We start from the raw sequence: 24,765 nt of genomic DNA, 5'->3' as shown, positions 1-24,765 counted from the left end.
TAGGCTGATAGAAAAGGTAGCTTAGCAGAGCAGCTTAGGCTGAACTAGGAGACATGCAAAGCTCCTACTATACCACTGGTGTCATATGCACAATATCATAAGAAAACACAATACACAGATATACTAAAAATAAAGGTACTTTATTTTTATGACAATATGCCAAAAGTATCTCAGTGAGTACCCTCAGTATGAGGATAGCAAATATACACAAGATATATGTACACAAAACCAAAAATATGCAGTAATAGCAATAGAAAGCAATGCAAGCAATGTACAGTCACAATAGATTGCAATGAGAGCACATAGGTATAGGGGCAACACAAACCATATACTCCAAAAGTGGAATGCGAGCCACCAATGGACCCCAAACCTATGTGAGCTTGTAGAGGGTCGCTGGGACTGTAAGAAAACAGTGAGGGTTAGAAAAATAGCCCACCCCAAGCCCCTGAAAATTAGGTGTAAAGTGCACCTAAGTTCCCCAGAGAGCACAGAAGTCGTGATAGGGGAATTCTGCCAGGAAGAACAACACCAGCAATGCAACCAAAGTGGATTTCCGGACGAGAGTACCTGTGGAACAAGGGGTCCAAGTCCAAGAGTCGCGACAAAGTCGAGATTGGGCAGATGCCCAGGAAATGCCAGCTGAGGGTGCAAAAAAGCTGCCACTGGATGGTAGAAGCTGAGGATTCTGCAAGAACAAAGAGGACTAGGAACTTCCCCTTTGGAGGACGGATGTCCCACGTCTTGAAGAAGCTTGCAGAGGTGTTTCCATGCAGAAAGACCACAAACAAGCCTTGCTAGCTGCAAGGGTCGCAGTTAGGGTTTTTGGATGCTGCTGTGGCCCAGGAGGGACCAGGATGTTGCCAATTGCGTGAGGAGACAGAGGGGGCTCCCAGCCAGACAAGGAGCCCTCACAGAAGCAGGCAGCACCCGAAGAAGTGCCGGCACAGGCACTACGAAGAGGAGTGAACCAGAGCTCACCCGAAGTCACAAAAGAAGATCCCACGACGTCGGAGGACAACTCAGGAGGTTGTGCACTGCAGGTTAGAGTGTCGGGGAACCAGGCTTGGCTGTGCACAAAGGAAATCCTGGAAGACTGCACAGGAGCCAAAGCAGCTGCAAATCACGCGGTATCCAGCAATGCAGTCTAGCGTAGTGAGGCAAGGACTTACCTCCACCAAACTTGGACTGAAGAGTCACTGGACTGTGGGAGTCACTTGGACAGAGTTGCTGAGTTCCAGGGACCACGCTCGTCGTGCTGAGAGGGGACCCAGTGGACCGGTGATGCAGTCTTTTGTTGCCTGCGGTTGCAGGGGGAAGATTCCGTCGACCCACGGGAGATTTCTTCGGAGCTTCTAGTGCAGAGAGGAGGCAGATTACCCCCACAGCATGCACCAACAGGAAAACAGTCGAGAAGGCGGCTGGATCAGCGATACAAGGTTGCAGTAGTCGTCTTTGCTACTTTGTTGCAGTTTTGCAGGCGTCCAGAGTAGTCAGCGGTCGATTCCTTGGCAGAAGGTGAAGAGAGAGATGCAGAGGAACTCTGATGAGCTCTTGCATTCGTTATCTAAAGAATTCCCCAAAGCAGAGACCCTAAATAGCCAGAAAAGGAGGTTTGGCTACCTAGGAAGGAGGATAGGCTAGCAACACAGGTAAGAGCCTATCAGAAGGGGTCTCTGACGTCACCTGCTGGCCCTGGCCACTCAGAGCAGTCCAGTGTGCCAGCAGCACCTCTGTTTCCAAGATGGCAGAGGTCTGGAGCACACTGGAGGAGCTCTGGGCACCTCCCCTGGGAGGTGCAGGTCAGGGGAGTGGTCACTCCCCTTTCCTTTGTCCAGTTTCGCGCCAGAGCAGGGCTGGGGGATCCCTGAACCGGTGTAGACTGGCTTATGCAGAGATGGGTACCATCTGTGCCCATCAAAGCATTTCCAGAGGCTGGGGAGGCTACTCCTCCCCAGCCCTGACACCTTTTTCCAAAGGGAGAGGGTGTAACACCCTCTCTCTGAGGAAGTCCTTTGTTCTGCCTTCCTGGGCCAAGCCTGGCTGGACCCCAGGAGGGCAGAAACCTGTCTGAGGGGTTGGAAGCAGCAGCAGCTGCAGTGAAACCCCGGGAATGGTAGTTTGGCAGTACCCGGGTCTGTGCTAGAGACTCGGGGGATCATGGAATTGTCACCAATCCATGATCTTAGACATGTTACACGGCCATATTCGGAGTTACCATTGTGAAGCTACACATAGGTAGTGACCTATGTATAGTGCACGTGTGTAATGGTGTCCCGCACTCACAAAGTCCAGGGAATTTGCCCTGAACGATGTGGGGGCACCTTGGCTAGTGCCAGGGTGCCCACACACTAAGTAACTTAGCACCCAACCTTTACCAGGTAAAGGTTAGACATATAGGTGACTTATAAGTTACTTAAGTGCAGTGGTAAATGGCTGTGAAATAACGTGGACGTTATTTCACTCAGGCTGCAGTGGCAGGCCTGTGTAAGAATTGTCAGAGCTCCCTATGGGTGGCAGAAGAAATGGTGCAGCCCATAGGGATCTCCTGGAACCCCAATACCCTGGGTACCTCAGTACCATATACTAGGGAATTATAAGGGTGTTCCAGTATGCCAATGTAAATTGGTGAAATTGGTCACTAGCCTGTTAGTGAAAATTTGGAAAGCAAAGAGAGAGCATAACCACTGAGGTTCTGGTTAGCAGAGCCTCAGTGAGACAGTTACTCATTACACAGGGAACACATACAGGGCACACTTATGAGCACTGGGGCCCTGGCTGGCAGGGTCCCAGTGACACATACAACTAAAACAACATATATACAGTGAAATATGGGGGTAACATGCCAGGCAAGATGGTACTTTCCTACACAGCCCCCCCCCAAACGAAGGACAATAAGACTAGCCATGACCTGACGAGTCTTCATTGTCTAAGTGGAAATATCTGGAGAGTCCATCTGCATTGGAGTGGGTACTCCCAGGTCTATGTTCCACTGTATAGTCCATTCCCTGTAGAGATATGGACAACCTCAACAATTTAGCGTTTTCACCTTTCATTTGTTTTAGCCAAAGTAGAGGTTTGTGGTCTGTCTGAACAATGAAGTGAGTGCCAAACAGGTATGGCCTCCACTTCTTCAGTGCCCAGACCACAGCAAAGGCCTCCCTCTCTATGGCAGACCAATGCTTTTCTCTAGGGGTCATCCTCCTGCTGATAAAAGCAACAGGTTGATCCTGGCCCTCAGAACTGAGTTGTGATAAGACTGCCCCTACCCCTAATTCAGATGCATCAGTTTGAACAATGAATTTCTTGGAGTAACATGGGCTTTTTAGGACATATGCAGAGCACATGGCCTGTTTCAGCTCCTGAAAAGCTTTCTAACAGCTAGTAGTCCACCATACCTTTTTAGGCATTTTCTTTGAAGTTAGGTCTTTAAGGGCTGCTATGGAGCCATAGTTCTTTATGAACCTCCTGTAATACCCAGTGAGGCCTAAGAAGGCTCTCACCTGGGTCTGAGTTGTAGGGGGAACCTGATCTATGATAATTTGGATTTTCCCCTGAAGTGGTGCAATCTGTTCTCCACCTACAAGGTGTCCCAGATAAACCACTTTCCCCTGCCCTATCTGGCACTTTGAAGCCTTGATAGTGAGGCCTGCCTTTTGCAGGGCCTCCAAAACTTTCCATAGGAAGACCAGGTGATCATCCAGGTGGAGCTAAAGACAGCTATATCATCTTGATATGCTGCACTAAAAGCCTCCAACCCTTGCAGGACTGTATTCACCAACCTCTGAAAAGTGGCAGGTGCATTTTTCAATCCAAAAGGCATTACTGTGAATTGGTAGTGCCCTCCAATGGTCGAAAATACAGTTTTTGCTTTCACATCCTCTGATAACTTGATCTGCCAATACCCTGCAGTCAAATCAAAGGCGCTTAGATACTTGGCAGATGCCAGTGTATTTATGAGCTAATCTGCCCTGGGAATAGGGTGAGCATCAGTTTTAGTTACCTGGTTGAGACCTCTGTAGTCTACAGAAAATCTCATTTCCCTTTTCCCATCTTTGGAATGAGGCTTTGGTACAAGTATCACAGGAGAGGCCCATGGACTTTCAGAGTCCTCAACCACTCCCAGTTCAAGCATTTTCTGAACCTCTTGTTTTATGCAGTCCCTGACATGGTCAGGCTGCCTATAGATTTTACTTTTGACAGGCAAGCTGTCTCCAGTATCTATAGTGTGCTCACACCAGGAAGTGGTGCCTGGCACAGCAGAAAAGAGTTCAGAAAACTGACCCAGGAGATTTATGCAGTGGTCTCTCTGCTCAGCAGTAAGACAATCTGCCAGAACTACACCTTCCACTAGAGCATCTTGTTCTGTGGAAGAGAAGAAATCAGGGAGAGGGTCACTCTCATCTTCCTGTCCTTCATCTGTTGCCATGAGCAGGGTGAGATCAGCCCTGTCATAGTAGGGTTTCAGGCGATTGACATGGAGCACCCTAAGGGGACTCCTGGCAGTGCCCTAGTCAACCAAGTAGGTGACTTTCTCCCTTTTTCTCAACAATAATGTGGGGACCACTCAATTTGTCTTCGAGTGCTCTTGGGGCCACAGGCTCCAAGATCCACACTTTCTGCCCTGGTTGGTACTGAATCAGAACAGCTTTCTGGTCATGCCATTGCTTTTGGAGCTCTTGGCTGGCCTGAAGGTTTTTACTGGCCTTTTTCATATACTCAGCCATTCTGGATCTTAGGCCAAGTACATAGTCCACTATGTCTTGCTTAGGAGCTTTTAAAGGTTGTTCCCAACCCTCCTTTACAACTGTTAGAGGACCTCTTACAGGGTGTCCAAATAGGAGTTCAAAAGGGCTGAAGCCCACTCCTTTTTGGGGTACCTCCCTGTAAGCAAAAAGGAGGCAAGGTAACAGGACATCCCATCTCCTCTGGAGTTTTTGAGGGAGTCCCATTATCATTCCTTTGAGAGTTTTATTAAACCTCTCAACCAGTCCATTTGTTTGTGGATGATAGGGTGTGGTGAACTTGTATGTCACACCACATTCCTTCCACATGACCTTTAAGTAAGCAGACATGAAGTTGCTACCCCTGTCTGATACCACCTCTTTTGGGAAGCCCACCCTGGAAAAGATTCCCAGGAGGGCCTTTGCCACTGCAGGAGCTGTAGTGGTCCTTAGAGGAATTGCTTCAGGGTATTTGGTGGCATGGTCCACTACCACCAAGATAAACCTATTTCCTGAAGCAGTAGGAGGGTCAAGGGGGGCAACTATGTCAACCCCTACCCTTTCAAAGGGAACCCCGACCACAGGTAGTGGAATAAGGGGTGCCTTTGGTGTGCCACCTGTTTTGCCACTGGCTTGACAGGTGACACAGGGCTTACAAAATGCCTTTGTGTCCTCTGACATTCTAGGCCAATGAAACAAGGGAACAAGCCTGTCCCAAGTTTTCATTTGTCCCAAATGTCCAGCCAAGGGAATGTCGTGGGCTAGAGATAGGAGGAACTCTCTGTATTGCAAGGGAATTACCAATCTCCTGGCTGCTCCAGGTTTAGGGTCCCTTGCCTCAGTATACAAGAGGTTGTCCTCCCAGTAAACTATGTGAGAGTCACTGACATCCCCATTTTGCTGTTTGACAGCTTGCTGTCTTAGACCCTCTAGTGTAGGACAGGTCTGCTGTGCCACACTCAGCTCCTCCCAGGCAGACCCCCCTCAACCCAAAAGCTCAGCAGTGTCTGTTTCCAGCTCCTCTGGTGTAGGTTCTGCACAGGGTGGAAAATCTTCTTCCTCAGAAGTTGAATCCACTGTAGCGGGAGGGATAGAAGGTAGTGTTTTACCTTTACTAACCATAGCTTTAGGGAGCACTTGGTCCATTGTTCCAGGATCCAAGTCACCCTGTCCTTTTTGCTTTTTGGCCTGAGCCCTTGTCAAAGCAAAAATATGCCCAGGAATGCCCAGCATTGCTGCATGAGCCTCCAACTCCACTTCTGCCCAAGCTGATGTCTCTAAATCGTTCCCTAGTAGACAGTCTACAGGTAAATCTGAGGCAACCACAACTTTCTTTGGACCAGTAAACACCACCCCCCCCCAGTTGAGATTCACAGCAGCCATGGGGTGGCTAAGAGTGTTGTTATGAGCATCAGTCACTTGGTACTGGTGGCCAAGTAGGTGTTGTTCAGGGTGTGTAGGAGGCTGGACTGGCTTGTAGTGAGTACCAAGGGGTACTTGCACCTTGCACCAGGCCCAGTTATCCCTTATTAGTGTATAGGGTGTCTAGCAGCTTAGGCTGATAGATAATGGTAGCTTAGCAGAGCAGCTTAGGCTGAACTAGGAGACGTGTGAAGCTACTACAGTACCACCTAGTGTCATATGCACAATATCATAAGAAAACACAATACACAGTTATACTAAAAATAAAGGTACTTTATTTTTATGACAATATGCCAAAGTATCTTAGAGTGTACCCTCAGTGAGAGGATAGGAAATATACACAAGATATATATACACAATAGCAAAAATATGCAGTATAGTCTTAGAAAACAGTGCAAACAATGTATAGTTACAATAGGATGCAATGGGGAAACATAGGGATAGGGGCAACACAAACCATATACTCCAAAAGTGGAATGCGAACCACGAATGGACCCCAAACCTATGTGACCTTGTAGAGGGTCGCTGGGACTATTAGAAAATAGTGAGAGTTAGAAAAATAACCCTCCCCAAGACCCTGAAAAGTGAGTGCAAAGTGCACTAAAGTTCCCCTAAGGACAAAGTAGTCGTGTTAGAGGAATAATGCAGGAAAGACACAAACCAGCAATGCAACAACTGTGGATTTCCAATCTAGGGTACCTGTGGAACAAGGGGACCAAGTCCAAAAGTCACAAGCAAGTCGGAGATGGGCAGATGCCCAGGAAATGCCAGCTGCGGGTGCAAAGAAGCTTTGACTGGACAGAAGAAGCTGAGGTTTCTGCAGGAACGAAAAGGGCTAGAGACTTCCCCTTTGGTGGACAGATCCCGCTCACCTTGGAGAGTCGAGCAGAAGTGTTTTCCCGCTAAAAGGACGCCAACAAGCCTTGCTAGTTGCAAATCGTGCGTTTGGCGTTTTTGTACGCTGCTGGGGCCCAGGAGGGACCAGGAGGTCGCAAATTGGACCTGAAGAGAGAGGGGACGTCAAGCAAGACAAAGAGCTCTCACTGAAGCAGGTAGCACCCGGAGAAGTGCCAGAAACAGGCACTACGAGGATGCGTGAAACAGTGCTTGCCGAAGTTGCACAAAGGAGTCCCACGTCGCCGGAGACCCACTTAGAAAGTCGTGCAATGCAGGTTAGAGTGCTGTGGACCCAGGCTTGGCTGTGCACAAAGGATTTCCGCCGGAAGTGCACAGGGGCCGGAGTAGCTGCAAAGTCGCGGTTCCCAGCAATGCAGCTCAGCGAGGTGAGGCAAGGACTTACCTCCACCAAACTTGGACTGAAGAGTCACTGGACTGTGGGGGTCACTTGGACAGACTCGCTGGATTCGAGGGACCTCGCTCGTCGTGCTGAGAGGAGACCCAAGGGACCGGTAATGCAGCTTTTTGGTGCCTGCGGTTGCAGGGGGAAGATTCCGTCGACCCACGGGAGATTTCTTCGCAGCTTCTGGTGCAGATAGGAGGCAGGCTACCCCCACAGCATGCACAAGCAGGAAAACAGTCGAGAAGGCGGCAGGATCAGCGTTACAGAGTTGCAGTAGTCGTCTTTGCTACTATGTTGCAGGTTTGCAGGCTTCCAGCGCGGTCAGCGGTCGATTCCTTATCAGAAGGTGAAGAGAGAGATGCAGAGGAACTCGGCTGAGCTCATGCATTCGTTATCTAAAGTTTCCCCAGAGACAGAGACCCTAAATAGCCAGAAAAGAGGGTTTGGCTACCTAGGAGAGAGGATAGGCTAGCAACACCTGAAGGAGCCTATCACAAGGAGTCTCTGACGTCACCTGGTGGCATTGGCCACTCAGAGCAGTCCAGTGTGCCAGCAGCACCTCTGTTTCCAAGATGGCAGAGGTCTGGAGCACACTGGAGGAGCTCTGGACACCTCCCAGGGGAGGTGCAGGTCAGGGGAGTGGTCACTCCCCTTTCCTTTGTCCAGTTTCGCGCCAGAGCAGGGGCTAAGGGGTCCCTGAACCGGTGTAGACTGGCTTATGCAGAATTGGGCACATCTGTGCCCAAGAAAGCATTTCCAGAGGCTGGGGGAGGCTACTCCTCCCCTGCCTTCACACCATTTTCCAAAGGGAGAGGGTGTCACACCCTCTCTCAGAGGAAGTTCTTTGTTCTGCCATCCTGGGCCAGGCCTGGCTGGACCCCAGGAGGGCAGCTGCCTGTCTGAGGGGTTGGCAGCAGCAGCAGCTGCAGTGAAACCCCAGGAAGGGCAGTTTGGCAGTACCAGGGTCTGTGCTACAGACCACTGGGATCATGGGATTGTGCCAACTATGCCAGGATGGCATAGAGGGGGCAATTCCATGATCATAGACATGTTACATGGCCATATTCGGAGTTACCATTGTGAAGCTACATATAGGTAGTGACCTATATGTAGTGCACACGTGTAATGGTGTCCCCGCACTCACAAAGTTCAGGGAATTGGCTCTGAACAATGTGGGGGCACCTTGGCTAGTGCCAGGGTGCCCTCACAATAAGTAACTTTGCACCTAACCTTTACCAGGTAAAGGTTAGACATATAGGTGACTTATAAGTTACTTAAGTGCAGTGTAAAATGGCTGTGAAATAACGTGGACGTTATTTCACTCAGGCTGCAGTGGCAGGCCTGTGTAAGAATTGTCAGAGCTCCCTATGGGTGGCAAAAGAAATGCTGCAGCCCATAGGGATCTCCTGGAACCCCAATACCCTGGGTACCTCAGTACCATATACTAGGGAATTATAAGGGTGTTCCAGTAAGCCAATGTAAATTGGTAAAAATGGTCACTAGCCTGTTAGTGACAATTTGGAAAGAAATGAGAGAGCATAACCACTGAGGTTCTGATTAGCAGAGCCTCAGTGAGACAGTTAGTCACTACACAGGTAACACATTCAGGCACACTTATGAGCACTGGGGCCCTGGGTTACCAGGGTCCCAGTGACACATACAACTAAAACAACATACATACAGTGAAAAATGGGGGTAACATGCCAGGCAAGATGGTACTTTCCTACACAACCCCCCCCCCCCCAAACGAAGGACAATAAGACTAGCCATGACCTGATGAGTCTTCATTGTCTAAGTGGAAATATCTGGAGAGTCCATCTGCATTGGAGTGGCTACTCCCAGGTCTATGTTCCACTGTATAGTCCATTCCCTGTAGGGATATGGACCACCTCAACAATTTAGGATTTTCACCTTTCATTTGTTTTAGCCAAAGTAGAGGTTTGTGGTCTGTCTGAACAATGAAGTGAGTGCCAAACAGGTATGGCCTCAACTTCTTCAGAGCCCAGACCACAGCAAAGGCCTCCCTCTCAATGGCAGACCAACGCTTTTCTCTAGGGGTCAACCTTCTACTAATAAAAGCAACAGGTTGATCCTGGCCCTCAGAATTAAGTTGTGATAGGACTGCCCCTACTCCTAATTCAGATGCATCAGTTTGGACATAGAATTTTTTAGAGTAACAAGGGCTTTTCAGGACAGGTGCAGAGCACATGGCCTGCTTCAGCTCCTCAAAAGCTTTCTGACAGTTTGCTGTCCATAATACCTTTTTAGGCATTTTCTTGGATGTGAGGTCATTAAGAGGGGCTGCAATGGAGCCATAGTTCTTAATGAACCTCCTGTAATACCCAGTGAGGCCTAGGAAGGCTCTCACCTGAGTCTGAGTGGTAGGGGGAACCCAATCAATAATAGTTTGGATTTTCCCCTGAAGTGGTGCAATCTGTTCCCCACCAACAAGGTGTTCCAGATAAACCACCTTACCCTGCCCTATCTGGCACTTTGAAGCCTTGATAGTGAGGCCTGCCTTTTGCAGAGCCTCCAAAACTTTCCATAGGTGGACCAGGTGATCATCCCAGCTGGAGCTAAAAACAGCTATATCGGCCAAATATGCTGCACTGAAAGCTTCCAGCCCTTGCAGGACTGTGTTCACCAACCTCTGAAAAGTGGCAGGTGCATTTTTCAAACCAAAAGGCATTACAGTAAACTGGTAATGTCCTCCAATGGTAGAAAATGCAGTCTTAGGTTTAGCATCTTCTGACAATTTGATCTGCCAATACCCTGCAGTCAAATCAAAAGTGCTTAGATACTTGGCAGATGCCAGTGTATCTATGAGCTCATCTGCCCTGGGTATAGGGTGAGCATCAGTTTTGGTTACCAAGTTGAGACCTCTATAGTCTACACAAAACCGCATTTCCTTCTTTCCATCTTTAGAATTGGGTTTTGGTACCAGTACCACAGGAGAAGCCCATGGACTGTCAGAGTGCTCAACCACTCCTAGTTCCAACATTTTCTGAACTTCATGCTTTATGCAGTCCCTGACATGGTCAGGCTGCCTATAGATCTTACTTTTGACAGGTAAACTGTCTCCAGTATCTATAGTGTGCTCACACCAAGAAGTGGTGCCTGGCACAGTAGAGAAGAGTTCTGAAAATTGTCCTAGGAGATTTATGCAATGGTCTTTCTGCTCAGCAGTAAGACAATCTGCCAAAACTACACCTTCCACAAGAGCATCTTGTTCTGTGGAAGAGAAGAGATCAGGTAGAGGATCACTGTCTTCTTCCTGTCCCTCATCAGTTGCCATGAGCAGGGTGAGATCAGCCCTGTCATAGTAGGGTTTCAGGCGGTTGACATGGAGCACCCTAAGGGGACTCCTGGCAGTGCCTAAGTCAACCAAGTAGGTGACTTCACCCTTCTTTTCAACAATTGTGTGGGGTCCACTCCATTTATCTTGGAGTGCTCTTGGGGCCACAGGCTCCAAGACCCACACTTTCTGCCCTGGTTGGTACTGAACCAAAACAGCCTTCTGATCATGCCATTGCTTCTGGAGCTCTTGGCTGGCCTGAAGGTTTTTACTGGCCTTTTTCATGTACTCAGCCATCCTTGATCTGAGGCCAAGTACATAATCCACAATATCCTGCTTAGGAGCTTTTAAAGGTTGTTCCCAACCCTCCTTTACAAGTGTGAGTGGACCCCTAACAGGGTGTCCAAAAAGAAGTTCAAAGGGGCTGAAGCCCACTCCTTTCTGGGGTACCTCCCTGTAGGCAAAAAGGAGGCATGGTAGAAGGATATCCCATCTCCTGCGGAGTTTTTCAGGGAGACCCATAATCATGCCTTTGAGAGTTTTATTAAATCTCTCCACCAGTCCATTTGTTTGTGGATGATAGGGTGTTGTGAACTTGTACGTTACACCACACTCCTTCCACATGGCCTTTAAGTATGCAGACATGAAATTGCTTCCTCTGTCTGATACTACTTCCTTTGGGAAGCCCACCCTGGAAAATATTCCCAGGAGGGCCTTTGCCACTGCAGGTGCTGTAGTGGTCCTTAAAGGAATTGCTTCAGGATATCTTGTGGCATGGTCCACTACCACTAAGATAAACCTATTGCCTGAAGCAGTAGGAGGGTCAAGGGGGCCAACTATGTCAACCCCTACCCTTTCAAAGGGAACCCCAACCACAGGCAGTGGGATAAGGGGTGCCTTTGGGGTGCCACCTGTCTTGCCACTGGCTTGACAGGTTTCACAGGACTTACAAAATTCCTTTGTGTCCTCAGACATCCTAGGCCAATGAAACAGGGGAACAAGCCTGTCCCAAGTTTTCATTTGTCCTAGGTGCCCAGCTAAGGGAATATCATGTGCCAGTGTTAGGAGGAACTTTCTGTACTCCTGAGGAATCACTAATCTCCTGGCAGCTCCAGGTTTAGGATCCCTATGCTCAGTGTACAAGAGGTTGTCCTCCCAGTAAACTCTGTGAGAGTCACTGACATCCCCATTAGCCTGTTTGACAGCTTGCTGTCTGAGACCCTCTAATGTGGGACAGGTTTGCTGTGCCACACTCAGCTCCTCTCTGGCAGGCCCCCCTTCACCCAAAAGCTCAGCAGTGTCTGCTTCCAGCTCCTCTGGTGTAGGTTCTGCACAGGGAGGGAATTCTTCTTCCTCAGAAGTAGAATCCACTGTAGAGGGAGGGATAGTAGGAAGTGGTTTGCTTCTACTAGCCCTAGCTTTAGGGAGCACTTGGTCCATTGTTCCAGGATCCAAGCTTCCCTGTCCTTTTTGCTTTTTGGCCTGAGCCCTTGTCAAAGCAAAAATATGCCCTGGGATGCCCAGCATTGCTGCATGGGCCTCCAACTCCACATCTGACCAAGCTGATGTCTCCAAATCATTCCCTAATAGACAGTCTACAGGTAAATCTGAAGCTACCACAACTTTCTTTGGACCAGTTACCCCCCCCCAGTTGAGATTTACAACAGCCATGGGGTGGCTTTGTGTTATGTTGTGAGCATCGGTTACTTGGTACTGGTGTCCAAGTATGTGTTGTTGACGGTGCACCAGTTTCTCAATCACCATTGTGACACTGGCACCTGTGTCCCTGTAGGCCTGGACCTCAACACCATTTATTAGGGTTAGTTGCTTGTACTTCTCCAAGTTATGGGGGCAAGCAACCAAAGTGGCTAAATCAATAGCCCCTTCAGAGACTAAAGTGGCCTCTGTGGTCTCCCTAATCAGACCAACCCCAACTAAATTACCAAAAGTGAGCCCAGCTACTCCCTTGGATTGGCTATTAGTAGGTTTGCTCCCACCACTACTGCTATTAGTAGGGACACTAGGTGTAGCAGTAGGGGTTGTAGTGGTAGGAGCTGTGGTGCCTTTCTTTGGACAACTGGGATCTGTTGTCCAATGGCCTTTTATTTTACATAAATAGCACCATGGTTTCTTTTCCTTGTTCTGATTAAAGGAGGATTTGGACCCACCACCCCCACCAGAGTGTTTTTGTGGGCCTGATGAAGACTCATTTTTAGATTTGTCCCCACCCTTGTCAGAAGACTTACCATCCTTCTTTTTGTTGCCATCTTTGTCACCCCCTGTATGAACTTTTCTGTTCACTCTTGTTCTGACCCATTTGTCTGCCTTCTTTCCCAATTCTTGGGGAGAGGTCAGATCAGAGTCCACCAAGTACTGGTGCAACAAATCAGACACACAATTATTAAGAATATGCTCTCTCAGGATTAAGTTATACAGGCTGTCATAATCAGTAACTTTACTGCCATGTAACCACCCCTCCAAGGCCTTCACTGCCTGGTCAATGAAATCAACCCAGTCTTGTGAAGACTCCTTTTTGGTCTCTCTGAACTTTATCCTGTACTGTTCAGTGGTTAAGCCATAACCATCCAGGAGTGCATTCTTAAGAACTTGGAAATTATTAGCATCATTTTCTTTCACAGTAAGGAGCCTATCCCTACCTTTTCCACTAAATGATAGCCATAGGATAGCAGCCCACTGCCTTTGAGGGACATCCTGTACAACACAGGCCCTCTCAAGTGCAGCAAACCACTTGTTAATGTCATCCCCCTCCTTATAAGGGGGAACTATCTTGTGCAGATTCCTGGAATCATGCTCTTTTGCAGGATGACTATGGGGAATACTGCTGCTGCCACCATGGGTATCTAAACCCAACTTCTGTCTTTCCTTCTCTAATTCAAAAGACTGTCTATCCAAATCCAGCTGTTGCTTTTTAAGCTTCAGTCTGGTTTGTTCCACCCTCAACTTATTGAGTTCCCTCTCTAACATTCTGTCATCAGGGTTGGTGGGAGGGACATTTCTAGAAACAGAGCTATGATGGGAATGAACAGAAGGAGACCTGTCCCTTACAGAAGCCACCCTAACAGCTTGGTTTACAGAAACATTACTACCAGTATGATGAGAATAAATGCTTTTGCTATGATGTGAGACAACACTATTTATTTGGTGTGGCTCATCATCATTACCATCTATGCTAGATTGTCTAGTAATGGGCAGGCTAGGAAGTTTCTTTCCTGAATCTTTTCCTGGGGGAGTCCCTGAATCAGATTGGGAACTATTAGGTACTTTTTCAACAGATGGGGCACCTATGGCCTTACCCTGTTCTCTAAGCATGTTAAGTAACAGTTCCAAGGAAGGATTTTTCCCTACACTCAAACCTCTCTCTATACAGAGACTCCTTGCTCTTTTCCAGCTAAGGTTGTCATATGCAAGTTTGGACAGATCAACACTTTGGCCTGTGCCAGACATTTTTTTGAGAGAGTTAAAGTGATAGAAAAAGAGAAAAAAGTTTTCAGAACTTTTTGGAAAGACAGAAAAAAACTTTTTAAACTTTTAAGAACTTTTTGAAAGTTTAGAAGTACATTTCAGCACTTAGAAAAGAGTGAAAAGAGGAAATGCAAAAAATTTTGGCTATGTGTATATACACTGACCTTGTTTTGTATATTTTTCTCTTATGAAAAGTACAATGACAAGAGTGGTAAGCAGTCTCAAGCACTTATCCCACCACTTCACAACCAATGTAGGAGGCTGGACTGGCTTGTAGTGAGTACCAAGGGGTACTTGCACCTTGCACCAGGCCCAGTTATCCCTTATTAGTGTATAGGGTGTCTAGCAGCTTAGGCTGATAGATAATGGTAGCTTAGCAGAGCAGCTTAGGCTGAACTAGGAGACGTGTGAAGCTACTACAGTACCACTTAGTGTCATATGCACAATATCATAAGAAAACACAATACACAGTTATACTAAAAATAAAGGTACTTTATTTTTATGACAATATGCCAAAGTATCTTAGAGTGTACCCTCAGTGAGAGGATAGGAAATATACACAAGATATATATACACAATAGCAAAAATATGCAGTATAGTCTTAGAAAACAGTGCAAACAATGTATAGTTACAATAGGATGCAATGGGGAAACATAGGGATAGGGGCAACACAAACCATATACTCCAAAAGTGGAATGCGAACCACGAATGGACCTCAAACCTATGTGACCTTGTAGAGGGTCGCTGGGACTATTAGAAAATAGTGAGAGTTCGAAAAATAACCCTCCCCAAGACCCTGAAAAGTGAGTGCAAAGTGCACTAAAGTTCCCCTAAGGACAAAGTAGTCGTGTTAGAGGAATAATGCAGGAAACACACAAACCAGCAATGCAACAACTGTGGATTTCCAATCTAGGGTACCTGTGGAACAAGGGGACCAAGTCCAAAAGTCACAAGCAAGTCGGAGATGGGCAGATGCCCAGGAAATGCCAGCTGCGGGTGCAAAGAAGCTTCGACTGGACAGAAGAAGCTGAGGTTTCTGCAGGAACGAAAAGGGCTAGAGACTTCCCCTTTGGTGGACGGATCCCTCTCGCCTTGGAGAGTCGTGCAGAAGTGTTTTCCCGCTGAAAGGACGCCAACAAGCCTTGCTAGTCGCAAATCGTGCGTTTGGCGTTTTTGGACGCTGCTGGGGACCAGGAGGTCGCAAATTGGACCTGAAGAGAGAGGGGACGTCGAGCAAGACAAAGAGCCCTCACTGAAGCAGGTAGCACCCGGAGAAGTGCCAGAAACAGGCACTACGAGGATGCGTGAAACGGTGCTTGCCGAAGTTGCACAAAGGAGTCCCACGTCGCCGGAGACCCACTTAGAAAGTCGTGCAATGCAGGTTAGAGTGCCGTGGACCCAGGCTTGGCTGTGCACAAAGGATTTCCGCCGGAAGTGCACAGGGGCCGGAGTAGCTGCAAAGTCGCGGTTCCCAGCAATGCAGCCCAGCGAGGTGAGGCAAGGACTTACCTCCACCAAACTTGGACTGAAGAGTCACTGGACTGTGGGGGTCACTTGGACAGAGTCGCTGGATTCGAGGGACCTCGCTCGTCGTGCTGAGAGGAGACCCAAGGGACCGGTAATGCAGCTTTTTGGTGCCTGCGGTTGCAGGGGGAAGATTCCGTCGACCCACTGGAGATTTCTTCGGAGCTTCTGGTGCAGAGAGGAGGCAGGCTACCCCCACAGCATGCACAAGCAGGAAAACAGTCGAGAAGGCGGCAGGATCAGCGTTACAGAGTTGCAGTAGTCGTCTTTGCTACTATGTTGCAGGTTTGCAGGCTTCCAGCGCGGTCAGCAGTCGATTCATTATCAGAAAGTGAAGAGAGAGATGCAGAGGAACTCGGCTGAGCTCATGCATTCGTTATCTAAAGTTTCCCCAGAGACAGAGACCCTAAATAGCCAGAAAAGAGGGTTTGGCTACCTAGGAGAGAGGATAGGCTAGCAACACCTGAAGGAGCCTATCACAAGGAGTCTCTGACGTCACCTGGTGGCACTGGCCACTCAGAGCAGTCCAGTGTGCCAGCAGCACCTCTGTTTCCAAGATGGCAGATGTCTGGAGCACACTGGAGGAGCTCTGGACACCTCCCAGGGGAGGTGCAGGTCAGGGGAGTGGTCACTCCCCTTTCCTTTGTCCAGTTTCGCGCCAGAGCAGGGGCTAAGGGGTCCCTGAACCGGTGTAGACTGGCTTATGCAGAATTGGGCACATCTGTGCCCAACAAAGCATTTCCAGAGGCTAGGGGAGGCTACTCCTCCCCTGCCTTCACACCATTTTCCAAAGGGAGAGGGTGTCACACCCTCTCTCAGAGGAAGTTCTTTGTTCTGCCATCCTGGGCCAGGCCTGGCTGGACCCCAGGAGGGCAGCTGCCTGTCTGAGGGGTTGGCAGCAGCAGCAGCTGCAGTGAAACCCCAGGAAGGGCAGTTTGGCAGTACCAGGGTCTGTGCTACAGACCACTGGGATCATGGGATTGTGCCAACTATGCCAGGATGGCATAGAGGGGGCAATTCCATGATCATAGACATGTTACATGGCCATATTCGGAGTTACCATTGTGAAGCTACATATAGGTAGTGACCTATATGTAGTGCACGCGTGTAATGGTGTCCCCGCACTCACAAAGTTCAGGGAATTGGCTCTGAACAATGTGGGGGCACCTTGGCTAGTGCCAGGGTGCCCTCACACTAAGTAACTTTGCACCTAACCTTTACCAGGTACAGGTTAGACATATAGGTGACTTATAAGTTACTTAAGTGCAGTGTAAAATGGCTGTGAAATAACGTGGACGTTATTTCACTCAGGCTGCAGTGGCAGGCCTGTGTAAGAATTGTCAGAGCTCCCTATGGGTGGCAAAAGAAATGCTGCAGCCCATAGGGATCTCCTGGAACCCCAATACCCTGGGTACCTCAGTACCATATACTAGGGAATTATAAGGGTGTTCCAGTAAGCCAATGTAAATTGGTAAAAATGGTCACTAGCCTGTTAGTGACAATTTGGAAAGAAATGAGAGAGCATAACCACTGAGGTTCTGATTAGCAGAGCCTCAGGGAGACAGTTAGTCACTACACAGGTAACACATTCAGGCACACTTATGAGCACTGGGGCCCTGGGTTACCAGGGTCCCAGTGACACATACAACTAAAACAACATATATACAGTGAAAAATGGGGGTAACATGCCAGGCAAGATGGTACTTTCCTACAGGGTGGACCAGTTTCTCTATTACCATGGTAACACTGGCACCTGTGTCCCTGTAGGCCTGAACCTCAACACCATTTATTAGGGGAAGTTGCTTGTACTTATCCATATTAAGGGGACAAGCAACAAGGTGACCAAATCAATGGCACCTTAAGAGACTAACACAGCCTCTGTGGTCTCCCTAACAAGACCAACCCCATCTAAATTACCAAAAGTGAGCCCAGCTACTCCCTTGGATTGGCTATTAGTTGGTTTGCTCCCACCGCCACTGCTATTACTAGGGGCACTAGGTGTAGCAGTAGGGGTTGTGGTAGTGGGAGGCTTGGTGCTTTTCTTTGGACAACTTTGGATCAGTTGTCCAATGGCCTTTTATTTTACATAAATAGCACCATGATTTCTTTACTTGATTAGAAGAGGATTTGGGCCCACCACCCCCACCAGAGTGTTTTTGTGGGCCTGATGAAGACTCATTGTTAGATTTGTCCCCACCCTTGTCAGAAGACTTACCATCCTTCTTTTTGTTGCCATCTTTGTCACCCCCTGTATGAACTTTTCTGTTCACTCTTGTTCTGACCCATTTGTCTGCCTTCTTTCCCAGTTCTTGGGAGAGGTCAGATCAGAGTCCACCAAGTACTGGTGCAACAAATCAGACACACAATTATTAAGAATATGCTCTCTCAGGATTAAGTTATACAGGCTGTCATAATCAGTAACTTTACTGCCATGTAACCACCCCTCCAAGGCCTTCACTGCCTGGTCAATGAAATCAACCCAGTCTTGTGAAGACTCCTTTTTGGTTTCTCTGAACGTGATCCTGTACTGTTCAGTGGTTAAGCCATAACCATCTAGGAGTGCATTCTCAAGAACTGTAAAATTATTGGCATCACTTTCCTTCACAGTAAGGAGCCTATCCCTACCCTTTCCACTGAAAGATAGCCATAGGATAGCAGCCCACTGCCTTTGAGGGACCCCCTGTACAACACAGGCCCTTTCAAGTGCAGCAAACCACTTGTTAATGTCATCCCCCTCCTTGTAAGGGGGAACTATCTTGTGCAGATTCCTAGAATCATGCTCTTTTACAGGATTACTATCTGTAATACTGCTGCTGCCACCATGGGGTCCAAACCCCAACCTCTGCCTTTCTTTTTCTAAGTCAAATGCTTCCCTGTCTAGATCCAGTTGTTGCTTTTTAAGCTTCAGCCTGGACTCTTCCACTCTCAATCTATTGAGTTCCCTTTCTAACACTCTGTCAACAGGGTGGGTGGGTTGGGCATGCTTAGACACAGAAGAATGGTGTGAATGGACAGAGGGAGACCTGTCCCTAACAGATGGCACCCTAACAACCTGGCCTAAAGGAGTAATCTCCCTACTGTGATGAGAACTCACATAAGTACCAGCCCTGCTAGGTAGCCTGCTAAGGGGCAGGTTGGGAAGGTTCCCATCTAACACTTTTACTGGGGCTACCCCAGAGTCAGAGTGCGACCCATCAGCTAATCTGTCACCTGATGTGCCAGCTAAGGTCTTATCATGTTCAATGAGCATATTAACCAACAGTTCTCTAGAGGGATTCTTCCCTACCCCTAAACCTCTATCAATGCAGAGACTCCTTGCACCTTTCCAGCTAAGGTGGTCATAAGCAGTGCTGGTCAGATCCAGAGTTTGACCTGTACCAGACATGTTAGAAAAGGTTTTAAGGGACAGAAAAAGAAAGACAAAGTTAAAACTTTTTCTACTTTTAAGAAACTTTTTGAAAGTTTTAGAGGTACTTTTCAGCACTTAGCAAAAGAGTAAGAGAAGAAAAGCAAAACTTTTTGGTTAGGTGTACATACACTGAACTTGTTTTGTATATTTTTCTCTTATGAAAAGTGCAAAATGACAAAGTGGTAAGTAGTTGCAAGTACTTATCCCACCGCTGCACAACCAATGAAGGAGGCTGGCCTGGTTTGTAGTGGTACCAAGGGGTACTTACACTCTGCACCAGGTCCAGTTATCCCTTATTAGTGTAGAAGAGGTGTCTAGCAGCTTAGGCTGATAGAAAAGGGTAGCTTAGCAGAGCAGCTTAGGCTGAACTAGGAGGCGTGTAAAGCTTCCACTATACCACTAGAGTCATATGCACAATATCATAAGAAAACACAATACACAGATATACTAAAAATAGAGGTACTTTATTTTTATGACAATATGCCAAAAGTATCTCAGTGAGTACCCTCAGTATGAGGATAGCAAATATACACAAGATATATGTACACAATACCAAAATTATGCAGTAATAGCAATAGAAAACAGTGCAAGCAATGTACAGTCACAATAGATTGCAATGAGAGCACATAGGTATAGGGGCAACACAAACCATATACTCCAAAAGTGGAATGCGAACCACGAATGGACCCCACACCTATGTGAGCTCGTAGAGGGTCGCTGGGACTGTAAGAAAACAGTGAGGGTTAGAAAAATAGCCCACCCCAAGACCCTGAAAAGAGGGTGCAAAGTGCACTGAAGTTCCCCAGAGAGCACAGAAGTCGTGATAGGGGAATTCTGCAAGGAAGACCAACACCAGCAATACAACAACAATGGATTTCCAGACGAGAGTACCTGTGGAACAAGGGGACCAAGTCCAAGAGTCACACTCAAGTCGGGAGTGGGCAGATGCCCAGGAAATGCCAGCTGTGGGTGCAAACAAGCTGCCACCGGATGGTAGAAGCTGTGGATTCTGCAAGAACGAAGAGGGCTAGAAACGTCCCCTTTGGAGGATGGATGTCCCATGTTGTGAAGAAGCTTGCAGAGGTGTTTCCGTGCAGAAAGACCGCAAACAAGCCTTGCTAGCTGCACGGGTTGCGGTTAGGGTTTTTGGATGCTGCTGTGGCCCAGGAGGGACCAGGATGTCGCCAATTGCGTGAGGAGACAGAGGGGGCATCCAGCAAGACAAGGAGCCCACTCAGAAGCAAGCAGCACCCGCAGAAGTGCCAGAACAGGCACTACAAAGAAGAGAGAACCTGAAGTCACAAAAGAAGGTCCCACGATGCCGGAGGACAACTCAGGAGGTCGTGCACTGCAGGCTAGAGTGTCGGGGACTCAGGCTTGGCTGTGCACAAAGGAAATCCTGGAAGAGTGCACAGGAGCTAGAGCAGCTGCAAATCACGCGGTACCCAGCAATGCAGACTAGCGTGGGGAGGCAAGGACTTACCTCCACCAAACTTGGACTGAAAAGTCGCTGGACTATGGGAGTCACTTGGATAGAGTTGATGAGTTCCAGGGACCATGCTCGTCGTGCTGAGAGGGGACCCAGAGGACCGGTGATGCAGTCTTTTGGTGCCTACGGTTGCAGGGGGAAGATTCCGTCGACCCACGGGAGATTTCTTTGGAGCTTCTAGTGCAGAGAGGAGGCAGACTACCCCCACAGCATGCACCACCAGGAAAACAGTTGAGAAGGCAGCCGGATCAGCAATACAAGGTTGCAGTAGTTGTCGTTGCTACTTTGTTGCGGTTTTGCAGGCATCCAGAGCAGTCAGCGGTCGATTCCTTGGCAGAAGGTGAAGAGAGAGTTGCAGAGGAACTCTGATGAGCTCCTGCATTCGTTATCTAAAGACTTCCCCAAAGCAGAGACCCTAAATAGCCAGAAAAGGAGGTTTGGCTACTTAGGAAGGAGGATAGGCTAGCAACACAGGTAAGAGCCTATCAGAAGGAGTCTCTAACGTCACCTGCTGGCCCTGGCCACTCATAGCAGTCCAGTGTGCCAGCAGCACCTCTGTTTCCAAGATGACAGAGGTCTGGAGCACACTGGAGGAGCTCTAGGCACCTCCCAGGGGAGGTGCAGGTCAGGGGAGTGGTCACTCCCCTTTCCTTTGTCCAGTTTCGCGCCAGAGCAGGGCTGGGGGATCCCTGAACCGGTGTAGACTGGCTTATGCAGAGATGGGCACCATCTGTGCCCATCAAAGCATTTCCAGAGGCTGGGGGAGGCTACTCCTCCCCAGCCCTGACACCTTTTTCCAAAGGGAGAGGGGTTAACACCCTCTCTCTGAGGAAGTCCTTTGTCTGCCTTCCTGGGCCAAGCCTGGCTGGACCCCAGGAGGGCAGAAACCTGTCTGATGGGTTGGCAGCAGCTGCAGTGAAATCCCGGGAAAGGTAGTTTGGCAGTACCCGGGTCTGTGCTAGAGACTCGGGGGATCATGGAATTGTCTCATCTTAGACATCTTACATGGCCATGTTCGGAGTTACCATTGTGATGCTATACATATGTAGTGACATATGTATAGTGCACGCGTGTAATGGTGTCCCCGCACTCACAAAGTCTGGGGAATTTGCCCACACTAAGTAACTTAGCACCCAACCTTTACCAGGTAAAGGTTAGACATATAGGTGACTTATAAGTTACTTAAGTGCAGTGGTAAATGGCTGTGAAATAACGTGGACGTTATTTCACTCAGGCTGCAGTGGCAGGCTTTTGTAAGAATTGTCAGAGCTCCCTATGGGTGGCAAAAGAAATGCTGCAGCCCATAGGGATCTCCTGGAACCCCGATACCCTGGGTACCTCAGTACCATATACTAGGGGAATTATAAGGGTGTACCAGTATGCCAATGTACATTGGTGAAATTGGTCACTAGCCTGTTAGTGACAATTTGGAAAGAAATGAGAGAGCATAACCACTGAGGTTCTGGTTAGCAGAGCCTCAGTGAGACAGTTAGTCATCATACAGGTAACACATACAGGGCACACTTATGAGCACTGGGGCCCTGGCTGGCAGGGTCCCAGTGACACATACAACTAAAACAACATATATACAGTGAAATATGGGGGTAACATGCCAGGCAAGATGGTACTTTCCTACACCATCACAAACCCCCACCCTCACCCTCACTCCCATCACTTCACCACCTCCCACATATCCCACCATCACAAGCCCTGCATGCAACACCAATGCATGGACAAACCTCACAGAACTGCATGGACACTTATCCCCACTGCATGCACACTGGAGAAAATCACGTAGCCCACCAAATAGCAACTCACACAAAGGCAAATCTGCCAGGGCAACAACCATAGAGTGCAACACACCCACGCACAATATGTGTCATGCAGAAACAAAAACACTGCATTCACATCACCACAGGTACCCCAGCCAATGTCACCGGAGAAGAGGTGCCAGCAACATCCAGTCCCCCCACAGAAGAGGCCCTCAGTGATGACAGCAGCTCTGCTCGCCTAGATCTGGATGACCAACCTGACCCATCAGGGATCTACGGACAGTCGGTGATCCAGGCACAGTCACTCACCACCACAGAGCCTCCCCCCTCAGGAAACACCACCACAGCACCCACCCAGCAGGCCCATACCTCTGTCCCCAGGACGCGTCAATCAGCAGTGTGTCCACATCTACAGGGACCCCAGGCCACTCCACAAACACAGGACGATCATCGACCTGGGGTCAGTGGCAGTGGGCACACGGTTCAGGGGACATAGGCACAGGACAACAGGGAAGCTGGGAGGACTGCTGTACAACATGGGGGAGGACAGGCCCAGGGAACGGACTCTCCAGGAGGCACTCACCGCAATCCTGGGAGCATACCAACATTCCCAGGATACGCTGGGCCAGATACTGGACAAGTTGTAGGAGAACATGTGGCTGCAGGAGGGACAGTACCTGGGGATCAGGGAGGACTTGAAGGACATCAACACCACCCTGGTCTCCATTGCAGGGGTGGTGGCAGACATGGCCAACACTATGAGGGAGACAGTGGCACACCACCGGGCCCCTGACACTAGCCAAACCGATGAACAGCCTTCCACCTCCGCTGCCGCTAGTGGACAGGAGGCCCTGCCACAGGACCAACAGGCCACCAGCACCCCTCCCCCTGCAGAAGGAGAACCACCCCGTCAACATTCCCTGCAATCCAGGTAAAAGCCAAACACTATTGCCAAGACCCGCGCCAGGAAATAAGACTCTCCTGATTGTCACCCTTGTGTCCCACTCTGTCACCCTGTCAACCTTGAACTGCCATTGCTCCCCTTCCTATGCCCCCTTGGACAATGCACCTGTGATACAAATAGACTGGACTCTACCCTGGAATTTCTTCCATCATCAACCCAGCCCATTCCACTACACCCTCTACTTCTTTGCACTTAAATAAACACCCTTTGAAAAAATACAAGTATGGAGTATGTCAAATTATTTAAGTATGTATTCGGTTAACAAGGTTTAAACATTGCAATTCAACTGTACAGGAATGTATACGTAGATAAGACCTGTAGTTGGCTGCAGTCAACACACCAGGAGCAATAGTGGGGCACAAATATCTGCAAATAGAGATGCCAAAGGGTACAGTGAGTGGCCATAGAAGTGGGAAAAACAGCCTGCCAGTGACAATGTCAAACACAAAACTATCAATTAAATGTGAATTTACACTGTATTACCTGTGTGTCATTGGAAGTATTGATAAATTATTGCACTTCTGTTGTCCTCATCCTCTGCCTCCTCATCTTCACTGTCCACTGGGTCCACTGCTGCCACACGGCCATCTCCATCCTCTTCCTCCTGCAGAAAAGGCACCTGGCGACGCCAGGCAAGGTTGCGCAACATACAGCATGCTACGATGATCTGGCAGACCTTCTTGGGTGAGTAGCACAGGGATCCACCTGTTATATGGAGGCAACGAAACCTGGCCTTCAGGAGGCCAAAGGTCCTCTCTATAATTCTTCTTGTTCGCCAATGTGCCACATTGTAACGTTCCTCTGCCCTGGTCCTGGGGTTCCTCACAGGGGTCAGGAGCCATGAGAGGTTAGGGTAACCAGAGTCACCTGCAAATATCGAGGGACAACTGTTAGCCACACACTAACCCTTAGGACCCACACCATACCCATACACCAACATATACTTGGTGGGAACCAAGGCTCACCTATTAGCCACACCCTGTGCCTCTAGAGTTGAGCCATCACATTTGGGATGCTGCTATTCCTCAGGATAAAGGCACCATGCACAGACCCAGGATATTTAGCATTGACGGGGAGAAGTACTGGTCTACCAGGCACACCATCTGCACATTCATGGAGTGAAAGCTCTTTCGATTTCTTAATACCTGTTCATTTTGCCGGGGGGGGGTAACAAATGCAATATGTGTTCCATCAATTGCCCCAATAATGTTGGGAATATGTCCCATTGCATAGAAATCCGCTTTCACTCTGGCCAAAACCTCCACCTGGGGAAAACGATGTAGCTGCACATGTGTTTAATCAGTGCAGACAACACTCTGGTCAGCACGTTTGAGAACAGTGGCTGAGACATTTCTGCTGCCAAGCCCACTGTCACTTGGAAAGAAA

The 24,765-nt window shown here is 48.6% G+C and overlaps 1 protein-coding gene across 1 annotated transcript in view; it reads right to left on the bottom strand.

Moving 5' to 3' along the window:
• Positions 1-24,765, bottom strand: part of DNAH8 (dynein axonemal heavy chain 8) — a 9,979,189-nt gene that overhangs the window by 4,863,846 nt on the left and 5,090,578 nt on the right. The window lies entirely within an intron of this gene.

This window comes from Pleurodeles waltl, chromosome 5, assembly GCF_031143425.1.
Source record: "Pleurodeles waltl isolate 20211129_DDA chromosome 5, aPleWal1.hap1.20221129, whole genome shotgun sequence".
Taxonomy (NCBI): Eukaryota; Metazoa; Chordata; class Amphibia; order Caudata; family Salamandridae; genus Pleurodeles; species Pleurodeles waltl.
The sequence above is the reverse complement of the archived record's forward strand: the minus strand, read 5'-3'. Positions and strand labels throughout refer to the sequence as shown.